Source organism: Amphiprion ocellaris, chromosome 5 (genome assembly GCF_022539595.1).
Source record: "Amphiprion ocellaris isolate individual 3 ecotype Okinawa chromosome 5, ASM2253959v1, whole genome shotgun sequence".
Classification (NCBI taxonomy): domain Eukaryota; kingdom Metazoa; phylum Chordata; class Actinopteri; family Pomacentridae; genus Amphiprion; species Amphiprion ocellaris.
The window spans coordinates 26,295,250-26,306,871 of NC_072770.1; the positions used below are offsets into that span (position 1 = coordinate 26,295,250).

At 36.8% G+C, this 11,622-nt stretch overlaps 1 long non-coding RNA gene across 1 annotated transcript; it reads left to right on the forward strand.

The window, feature by feature from the left end:
• LOC129348979 (uncharacterized) lies at positions 1-1,317 on the forward strand. The gene is made up of 2 exons (XR_008601754.1): positions 1-217; positions 902-1,317. It is a non-coding gene; the product is annotated as an uncharacterized LOC129348979 (long non-coding RNA).
• Positions 1,318-11,622: the final 10,305 nt, after the last annotated feature.

Below are 11,622 nucleotides of genomic sequence, written 5' to 3' on the forward strand. Positions count from 1 at the left end.
TTCAAAATTCGCCATCAAAAAATTCAATGTTAAAAAATTCGCTGTCAAAAAATTCGCTGTTCACATCCGGGGGACTCAGGCGTAAACAATCGATCCTGGCCAAAATCGAACCAACGCCCAGCCAATCACGTGGCGCTCCTCCGGTCATGTGACGCAGACGGTTCACCTCACAAGACCGGGGTCAACCACGGTTACCAGCATGAACGACGGCGCTTCAGTGAGTGTATTAATTTTTGTCCTGTATGTGGTTTGTTTTTGTGAGTGTCAGTTAGCTGCAATGCATGCCGTTAGCTGCGCTAGCACAGCGTTAGCCGCGCTAATAAAGCGCTAGCACAGCGTTAGCCGCGCTAATACAACGCTAGCACAGCGCTATCACAGCGTTAGCCGCGCTAATACAGCGCTAGCCGCGCTAGCACAGTAATGAGGTCATACAGACAGCACGTTCTGCAGCTGGGTAGTTGAGTAACAATTTTATAAACGCACAAATGGGTGGAAGTGTGATTTATGCGCCCGAAAATGCAGTTAAGTCACAGAGCAGTGCAAAGAAACTGGTCACCTAGCAAACTGAATTAGTCTAGGGAACACTTTGTTTTTATGTGTGTTTTCTGCTCAAGTTAATGTCCTGGTTTGATTCATTTCAAATTACTCCTGATCTTGGAAGGTTTTAAACTGTGCAGTCAAAGTAGTTCCAACTGTGAGCGAATAGCTTGAAATGAACTGCCCTAGACTGCTCTGTTCATAGCCCACCATTCTTTCACAGCTGTATCAAGAGTTATTGTGCAATGATAGTGATAAATGCAGCCCATTTTTTCAACTGTTTCCTGTTTAGTATGTGTACTCTAGGTTGTTTTTGATCATTTGTTGTAGCCATTTATTTAATCAATTTTAATCCACTCCATAGCAACACCGTCTGAACTGACCAGTCTGGTGAAATTCTGGACTGGATGGGAGACTCTACCAAGAACTCTCTCCACAGAAGTAGTGAATGGCAGATACCTGACAGCCTCCACCTGCTATGAGACCTTACATTCCCAGGACATTACAAGGACTACACATCATTTAAGACTGACATCCTGGCCTGTATTTGCACTTGCCAGTCAAGATATGTTAGGTGTTGTTCTCTAGTTAGTTTTACTTGACTGACAAAACTAAGTGCACTTTTGGATTCCCTCCCCTACCTGTTCTCCCAACTCACCTGACAGGTTATCTGGCTCAAGTATGCGTGTTTCTGCCATACATTTAAAGTATCTGAAGTTAAGAATATTTCTGGTGAACAATACATGCAATCACGGCATTAAAGCAGGAGTTAAAAATGAACTGGACTATACTGATTTTATTTTCTCACTGCTGAATGGGATGAAAATCCGTTGCAATATTACAAAACAGCAGCCTGTATATATATATATATATATATATATATATATATTTATATATATATATATATATATATATATATATATATATATAAGCTGCCAAATACTGTCAGAGCAAAAAATATTTTTAAATTGACTGTCACTGTCAACCTACTTCAACAGGCATTTTTTTGCACATTGAAATTTGAGGTTGTTTGAATTACACTATCTCAGAACAATGATGAAGAATCTATAATACTGAACAAGTAGATCAATAATCTCAGATTATGGGTGGGTTGAAATATGAAAAAAATGAAGTGGTCTATGAAAAGTCCAGTCTTTGAAACCTGACATGTTGTTTTGTGTAATTTCTTTGTAAATTAGCCCTGCATCCAGTCATTACCATGACATTAGCATAATGGAACCATGACCACATATATCGTTCTGGAGATAGTGGCATTTTTCCAATGGCAAATTTTCATGCTTTGACAGATACAGTGGTGGAAAAAAGTTTTCAGGCACCTTTAAAATTTTCCACAATCTCAAATATTATCGTGAAATATTTGTTGGAAAGTCTTTTGTGTTTCAGAAGGTGTGACTGCATTAGACACAAATGATGCTTTTTTGGTTTATTGTTTACATGAATAACAAAACTAAATTCTACCAAAATGACCCAATACTCAAAATTTCTTATTTTCAAGGAACCAATCAATTTCAAGTTTTTATTGACTTTTTTAGGATTTGTTTCGTATTATGGCCTGACTGAACTAGTAGAAATTGCATTTGAAGACCTCAGAGGGATTCTTAATGCAATATTTCACAAATGTATGAGGTGTCCAAAAACTTTTTTCCACCGCTGTATTTAATAGCAATCTGATATGCTTATGTTAGCAAGACAAATAAATGAAGATTTCAGGCTTTTATCTTGAATTATTCTTGAGATATTTATATATATATATATATATATATATTATATATAATATATATATAATATATATTATATATATAATATATATATATAAAATCTCAAATTTCAATGTGAGAAAAAAAAATACTGAAACTAGGTCTACGGTCCACTTAAAAAAATATTAAAAGTATTTTTTCTATGTTTTCTGTTGCTCATGGACTGGCTGAAGTAAGGCAGCATCAGGAGACAAACATGGAGGAAATATGAGAACAGAGAGAACCCAACCAGCAGGTCACAGTTTATCATCATCTAATCATCTCCTGAAGTCCATATGGTAAGTGGACATCATGATGAGATCAGCTAGATTTCCTACAGTATATGGCTGTGAATTTACCAGAGGATGCTTATAATAATGCTGATGTGGCCGTAGGCTCTACACTATTTTAGTGACTCAGTAAATGCCTAAGTTGGTTATTATTTTTTAAATACTTTTTAGTTTTTAATAAACATTTAATTACCTTTTTAATAGCCTATATGTAATCAAACATGGCCTTTGCCTAAAAAGAGTAATATTTCATTGCACAAGTAAAAGTATAGTAATTTTTAAAACTGTTCAAATTATTATATGTTGCTAAAAAACAAAAAAAACACATCATAGTAATATGTCAATTAAAAAGCCTATAGTATAGCATGTTCCCAACAAACGTCATAGTATAGCATGTCGCTCTAAAATTGTCATAGTTTAGCATGTTGCTCTTAAAACGTCGTATAGCATGTCGTTCAAAAAAACGTCATAGTATAGCATGTCACTCAAAAAATGTCACAGTGTAGCCTTTGGTCTAAAAACGTCATACTATAGCATGTTGCCCAAAAATTGTCATATTATAGCCTTTGGTCTAAAAACATCATAGTATAGCATGTCGCTCTAAAAACACAGAAAAGCCTTTAGTCCACAAAACGTTGTTATGTCCCGGCTGTCTGAAGTAGGTGAGGAGCAACACAAAAACAGTCCAAACGCTGGTTTCCAGAGGGTTAGACGAGTATTTATTTGAAAGAGTAAGTTTACAACAACACAACATGTGAGGGGGTTAAAACAAATGGGTGTTAGTAAAATAAAAATAAATAAACAGAACTAAAAGTGAACTTCACGTTGACATTGATGGGCATTCCAACCAGGAACAAAGTAAAAGATAATCAATACGAAAAAAAAACTCTTCCTGTTCACCTCTTAAAACCCCAAAACACACCGCAGTGGCACCCTAAACTAAAACTACTAATGGGTTCCCTGTTTTCCTTTCTGAATAATTCAAAGGTCCCTCTCTATCTCCCCACACATCCACCAACCACTGGAACACATCTCCAAAGTTCTGCCAGGACAGCTCAGCTTCCCCTCAGAAGAAGTGCCACCACCTGCCAGATGAAGGAGCCTTTTGAGAGGCAGCTGGCATCGTGATTGGACTGTACTTTGGTCTGTTCCAATCCAGCTTCAGCTCCAGAGACGGCAGGCGGGACGAGTCAACGGAGGCCGGGTGGACGAAGGCATGCAGCTGAGTACAATCCAGAAAACAACAGAGGAGGAGTGCAGTGACCAAGGGCCAGAACAAACAGAGTATGTCTCTTAGAAAACATCATAGTATAGCCTTTGGTATGAAAAACACCATAATATACATTGTAGATTGTACAAATAACAAGTCAAAGGAAAGAGACATACATTGTAGAATTGTAGTAGTTGTGGCCTGACTGATTTACTGATTATCAGTATTTTTTTTTTTTTTTTACTGATTTATGGTAATAAATACATTTAAAAATAGCGCAACTTTTGCTCTGAACCTTTATCTACCTGTGGTCGCTCTGTCTTCTGGAGTGATTTGATTGGTTATCCGTCACGAATAAAACTCCTTTAACTTAACATCTGTAAACAAAACAAAAACGTATCAACAAAGTTTAGAGTTTAGTTAGAGTTTGTGTTCTTCTAAGTAGATAGTAGTAAATATTTTAATTTACTGCAAATGAATATCTACTCCAAATGTTTCACTAATAATCATTATCAGCCTTAAAAACCCACAAAAACACCCCTCTATACTCCACCACACTTAGTACAGTCCAGTTCCCCCTTCTATAAATCTGCTTGGAATCATCCACTTCCTGTTTGTCAAAGTGGCCTTCTACCTGGACAGGTTTTGTTGGAGCTCATGCAACAAACATTTTGGGTAACTGCACTTTAATATGGATGGATGACACTGAATTAGAGTCTGTTTTAATGAGACTGAGTTAAGATGTGTAGCTCTGTCTTTAAATAGTAAATTATTTCTCAGAATTCACTGAGAAAAGTCTGAAATGTTTGCTAGGTTAGCGTCCCACATGTTCTTTGGCTCAGCTAAAGCTAACTCTCTCCAACTTCTGGATCTCTTGAGTTGCTTGTTGTTAAAATATCTTGCTAGAGGTGCTGAAGCTCAGAAAATCTGAGATGTTTGTTCAGAATAAGCTCATTCTCAAGTCTTATCTGAACTGTCCTCTTTTGTTTGAACTTTCCCTAAACTTAGGAGTTAATGACAGAGCTGCACATCCAGACTCAGTCTCATTTATGTAGAGATTAAACTTCAGTGTCATTCATTGATGTTAAAGTGCAGTTTTTCAAATGTTTGTTACACATGCTCCCGACCAAATCAGTCCAGGTGGGAGACGATGTGAAGAGAAAGCTCCAGAGGATGAATATCACACATTTACGTTGGAAATAAATGTCCTTTCATTAGACATTGTCATGCAAAAGTTGGATTTCCCTTTAATGATGTTCAAATCTTTGTTGAGTGTTTTGTGGATGTTGGTTTCTAAATGTTTTTTGACACTCGGCCCCAAAGATTAAAACCTTTTACGGCTCAGAAGCTGCAACAATTCACACATTATCAACTATCTTTCTGACTAAACTAAGATAAAAAGTGAAAAACTGCCTGATTCCTGCATCATGAATGTAAATCTTTTTGGTTTTTATGACAGTAAACTGAATATATTTGGGTTTGACATTTTATAAACCAAAACAAGAAATGAATTACTGGAGAAAACAATCAACAGATTAATGGTCAAAGAAAATGTGTTTTCCAACATATATGGCTGAATTACTCCAACATTACAAGATACATACAATTTTAATTCAATTTTATTTATATAATGCCAATTACAGGTCAAATTGTCTCAAGACACTTTATTTTCCATTTTCTGTCATATTTAAAATATGACAAAGTAAGAAATTTAAACCTCTTGATTAATCCAATTTATTATTTGGTTTTTAAGAGACTAATCGACAACTAAAATAACTTTCTCCACTAAAACTAATAAACATGAGGTCAAATAGAAGGAACAGTTTTAAATACTGCAGTCCCACGATGACGAGAATAAAGTTTGTCAACAAAAACTAAATCTGCTGGTGGATTCCATTAAAGTCCTAATAAATGATAATAAAGTGTGATACTAAAGGTTTGTGGTGCTAAAAATGTCAAAGTAAAGATATCAAGTTGAACATCTGGATGGAGGTTGATAAAAGTTGACCTTCCTTCATTTCTCTGGAGCCGACTCCATGGATTTTATGGATGCTGGTTAAAGACCTGCTCTTCTAGTGGTCTTCTTTCTAGTTGCTGTAAAAAGTCAGTCCATCCTGGCCGACCTCAACATCTCTTCATGACAACTTGTTCTGCCTCCGACCTCGTGGAAACTCCAGAAACTCAGGAAAACCTGTCGAGACTTGAAGAACTCGTGGAGACTCGAAGAACTCGTGGAGACTCGAAGAACTCGTCGGGCGGGGGAAGGTGTGGTGGGTAGTGGGGGGGGAGGCGGGGGAGTAGAGGGGGGAGGCCGCCACCCACCTCCCCGCCTACTCTCCGCCCTGACTCCACCCAGGCTCCGCCTTGGCTCCACCCATGTGGTCACTTCAGGAACTACGATGTCAAAGGGACGACGAATTTATTTCTTTTTATCTGATCTGTAGCTCAGTGAGTTAAGGATTTGCCTATGGAGCTGCAGGTCGCTGGTTCAAGACCAGACACTTCTTAAGTTTTATCAAAATCCCGACAAAGACAAAGAAAGAAAACTACCGGTGGTGGGTCTTGAACCTGCGACCTTCCACTTGGTAGTCTGTCTCTTATCCTCCTGAGCTATTCGCTCAGATACAAATTCTTCTTTTTTTTGCGCATTTGTCATCTAGTTTTTGTCGTGTTCGAGTTTTTTTTTAACTCGAGTCTTGACTCGACCATTTTTCTCAGGAGGTTGGACTTCAGCCTTTGTTCTGGAGGGTTGAACCCTCAGTTCCAAGACTTTCCAAAGACTCCACACCTCCCAAGTCCTTAGGACCTGAGCTTTCACACAGTCTGAGGGCTGAAATTTTCTAAGTCCCACAGTAGTTCTCTGTTAGGTTTAACTTTCAGACAGTCCGAGGACTGATATCTTCTAAGTTCCTGAGTAGTTCTCTGTTAGTTTGAACCTTTCCACAGTCCGAGGACTGAAATCCTAAAAGTTCTTGAGTAGTTCTCTGTTAGTTTGAACCTTTAGACAGTCTGAGGACTGAAATTTTAAAAGTTTCTCAGTACTTCTTTGTAAGTTTGAACTTTATGGTTAACAGAAGCCTTAAAACTTGTGACCATGAGTCTTGATTTCACATTTAGACCATCCATCTGAGTTCTTCTCAGACCTTCACCTGTGGGTTTTTTAGAAATACTCAACAAACTTTGATTCTCTTCACTGAACAGTAAAGTTTGTGGAGATCAGAAGGTAACATTAGTTTGATCACTGCCTTCAACTACTAGTAGACTTTATCTGGAAGCAGTTTTCTGAAATGAATTCTTAGTAAATCTGTCCACAATCAAACCAAGAACATAGAAAGAGGAAATGTTTGAAGAAACAACTTGATGTTTTCATTTCAGACTAGAAAACACTTTAAGACCTTTTTCTGTTTTTGCTCTTTTGATCATTTTATTGCTTCTTCTGTTTAATTTGATCTTCTAAAGTTTAACTGGTGTCTTTTCAAATGTTTTGTCTTTAGTTTGATTCTTCTTAAATGTTTAGTTTTGCTCTTTTCTCACCTTTTATTCTTTTCTAATGTCTGATTTGATTTCCAAATGTTTTGTCTTTTTAATGTTTGTTTTTTCAAATGTTTTATCAGCTTGTTTGAAAAATTTCCTTTTCTTTCCCCTTGTTTAATTTTTCGATTAAATCTTTAAGGTTTTTCTTTTTAAATGTTTTACCATCTTTCAATGTTTAATTTTCTTTTAAATGCTTCTATGTATTTTCTGTTTAATTCCTATTTAAAGTTTTATTGTCTTTAAGATTTAATTTTCCAAATAAACATTTAATTTTTAATTTAATGTTTTGTATTTTTAAAGGTTTAATAATCTAATTTAATGTTTTGTATTTTTAAAAAAAAAATTTTAAATTCTTGTTTGATTTTATTTTTTAAATGTTTAATTATCTAAAATATTTAATCTTTAATGTTTCATATTTTTGTTTAATAAATTTTGTTTAATTTCATAATTACATGTTTCGTATCTTCTGTTTAATTATTTAATTAAATATTTTGTCTGTTTAATGTAATTTAATTGTATTTAATGTTTAATTTTCTTTTTAACAGTTTTGTTGTATTAAATGCTTTTTTTCTTTGATTTGATTGCTTTTTTAAGATGTAGTTTATTTCTTTAATCTTTTTTTTCTGTCAAGATTTTAACCTCAACCTTAGAAATGAAACAAAGCCTTAAATCACAATGAAAATACTTCTGTTGTCACAATCATGAGTTAGTCAATTATTCAGTTTATCAATTCAGCTTTATTTGTTTAGCACCGTTCACACAGATGACAAAACTAAACAAGCAAAGAGAAAAAACTATGCTAAAACTATGATTAAAACAAAAAACATATTTTAAAAAAAAGATTTTACATCGTAATAAAATATGTTGTGTCCAGGGGATGGAGGGAGTTTATTGAAGTCTTCTTGGGTTCACATGGTAAATCATTTAAAATATAAACTTGATATTCAGTCTAAGGAAACTGGAAACTGCAGTGACAGAAGAACCAACAATATCTCCCGTTTTCTCCTTTAATGAGTCAATTCTTGTGCTTTCAGACTAAAGAACTACAGACTCTTCACAACCTGCTCAAACTCTTGGTACAGGACCTCACCACACGGAGCAAGAAGGTTTCCATCTCATTTCTACTCTGAAGCTCACCTTCTCCTGCTCAAACTGCTGACAAATGTTTCTGCTGCTCTAAAGTCTGCTCTCCAGAACTTCCTAAAAACTCTCAAAGTCTCTTCTGCTGCAGGTTGCTTTGTAGAACTGTTCCAGAAAACCTCACTAAACCACATGGAGGGGCCTCAAGATAGTCATCCAAATGAAACCGTACAAAAACCAAACTAGCACAACCCAAACGCTAAAGTCTCCTGCAGCCTACCAGAGAACCTCTGAGAACAGAGAATCAGGACAGGAACTCTTACCTTCTGGACAATCAACATCGGTTCTCAAACAAGAATACAGAATGTGTCTGACCAAAAACCTCTGAAGACTCACTACAGCCAAGATAAAGACACAACTCAGCTGCAGCAAATCCACTAATCACTGACACATTAGCACCATGAGCTAACTGTGGCTAAAGAACCACATTTACCAAGACAAATATCCAGTACAAAGCCCTAAAACACACCAAGAAACACATTAAAGACGATTTTACTGCTGGAAGCTGCAAGCCAACGCCTAAAGAACAAACTGAAGCAACGGAGCCAAACCCGGTTCAGTGGTGAAGGAAGCAGAGGAAATGTTTGTCTGCAGCCAAATAAAGCAGGAAGACACTGAGCTGCTCAGGTGTTCCTGATAACACCAAGCAGCCACCTGGACAGCCAATAGGAACACAGCTTACTGGAAGTCCAGAGAGTTGGGTTAGTGAAGGAAATTTAGTTTAATTTTCACACAAAGAATGCCTGAACATGTCAAACTGGTTCCATAGTAGAACCGTCATTGTAAAAACGTCATAGTATGGTGTGTTGCTCAAAAAACATTACGACCCGGCTGTCTAGGGTCGCCGAGGAGCAACACAAACACAGGTGGTATATTCCACCCAACATCCTTGAACATAAACTTAAAAAGTTCGTTCAAAGGAATATTCCACCCAAAATCCTTCAATGTAGACCAAAAAATCTTGGTGTAAAGGAGTATTCCACCTTAAATGTAGAGCTAAAGGATGGTTTGGAGTAATATTCTACTCTAAAATCTTCCAATGTAGACCTAAAAGGTTTATCTGATGGTATATTCTACCCAACATCTTGGAACATTTACCTAAAGGGTTGGTTTAATGGTATATTCCCAGAAGAACCCTTGAACATTGGCCTTAATGGTATATTCCACCCTAAATACTTGTGCATATACCAAGAAGTCAGTGTAAAGGAAATGTAGATGTAAAAGGATTGTTTAAAGGAATATTTAAACGATTATTTTCATTATTTAATAATCTGTTATCAGTCAGAACCCTGGCAAACTTATTTTCATCTGTTTTTTTTAGTGGAAGTCACAAATAAAGGAGCTCTTGGTTTTTCCCGGCGTTACTGAGTCAAAAGCTGCTGTTTCAACACAGACACGTTCACATGCATCCACAAACCTCTCAGCACTCAAACACCCACAGACAGGAGGCCGGCTGGACCGAGGCTCGGCGGCGTCCTCAGACCCACGAGTCGGGGAGACGGTGAACTTGTTGGTCCGGTTTGAAGGCCTCCATGTGGTCCAGTAGAAGTCCACGTAGTCGGTGTTGGCTTTGAACCGCAGCCACTGGCCTCCATCAGGTGGACCGGCTCGTCCTCGTAGGGCTCTTCCTGTAGCCTTGAGGGAACCACAGAAACATTCAGTAGCTGTTGGAGTTCTTCCTGTCAGGCTCATGGTAGAACGGCTCTGAAGAATCTTGTACTTGTCTTATCTGGAACAATCTAACAGCCTAAACTGTTAACAGCAGTGTAAAGAAGCAAACAGACAGGCATAGATTACGACTCAAACTAGATTTATTTTAGAAAACAAATCAACTTAGAGGCATTTGTTCACACGTGGCTGAATAGGAGGCCGTCCAATCAGATTGGAGGTCTTCACTCTGTAGGTTGTTTGGTGAGACTCTTGGACCTCCATCAGCTGACGTGGATGTTTGATGGTCTTCCTCTCTAGTGCCAGATGATTCATCCATGAATTCAGCAGCTACAGACTGAAATGAAGCTCATGCTGCCATTATTGAATTCCTGTTCCAGATCAAATGTTCAGAGCTCACCTTGAATGCATGCCGTCTGCTGTCTGGATAGTTTTTCTCATTGTCGTCTTCAATAAAGTCTTTTTCCTCATGTCAGGATGTGGTGAGACTCTTTCTCAGTCGCTGCAGACGTCCCTCATTGTGCATCTCCAGAGAAGAAACAGAAAAACTGATCACTGCTTCAGCATCACAAACACTCTCCAGCATTGAGAGTGTTTTAGGAATTCATTCATTGTGTTGTGAACTTTGAAGGAGCAGAAACTTTACAGCTGCCAAAGATATGAGCTCCAATTCGGGATGTTTTAGGAAATGAAGTTCATCAAATGAACGCTTGATTATTGCTGATAATGCTCATTAAATGACTGAAGAAATCCAACATAAAAACCTGTAAACTCTCAGGCAGCTTTTGTTAAAGTTTGTCTATAATTCTATCATCATGTTCTGGAACCAGGACTCTGCAGAAGTTCCTTCAATCAGATACTTGTGTGTTTCTATTTAAGGCCTCAGGTTTGAACGTACAGCAGAGGATTAGAAAGGAGTGATTTTAATGTTTAAATCAGTCCAGTAAATGTTTGGAGTAAAAATGATTAAAATTTTGATTTAGATAGATTTGTGTCAAAGAATATTGTAGAGTCTCACTTAACTATATCCAAATGAGTTCAGTGTATTTACATTTTATAGAATATTTGATTTCTTAATCTTAATACTGTAGAGTCTGACCCTAAATATTATAATGATGTAAATCTAAATAATAAATAATATTGCAGTGCAGAGTCATAAACTTTAATCAGTTAAACTTACATAATAAATATCACTGTACAATCTTAACCTGAACATTCATATTATTGAGGTAAATTTACATAAATCATGATATTCTAGTCTTAACTGGAATATGTCTAACATGAATCTTTTTGTATTGTGCTGATAAACAACAATAACCCGACTTTCAGATAATATTTATTCACTGTGTATTGGCTAGTACAGAAGTATTAGTACAGAATATTATTTCTTGTTTTATGTGTGATAATTGGCAGTAAACATTCTAAGAAGTGGAAATTGTCAGGGTTGTAATAGTGCTGTTCTTGCACAATATTTGTCACTTAATTG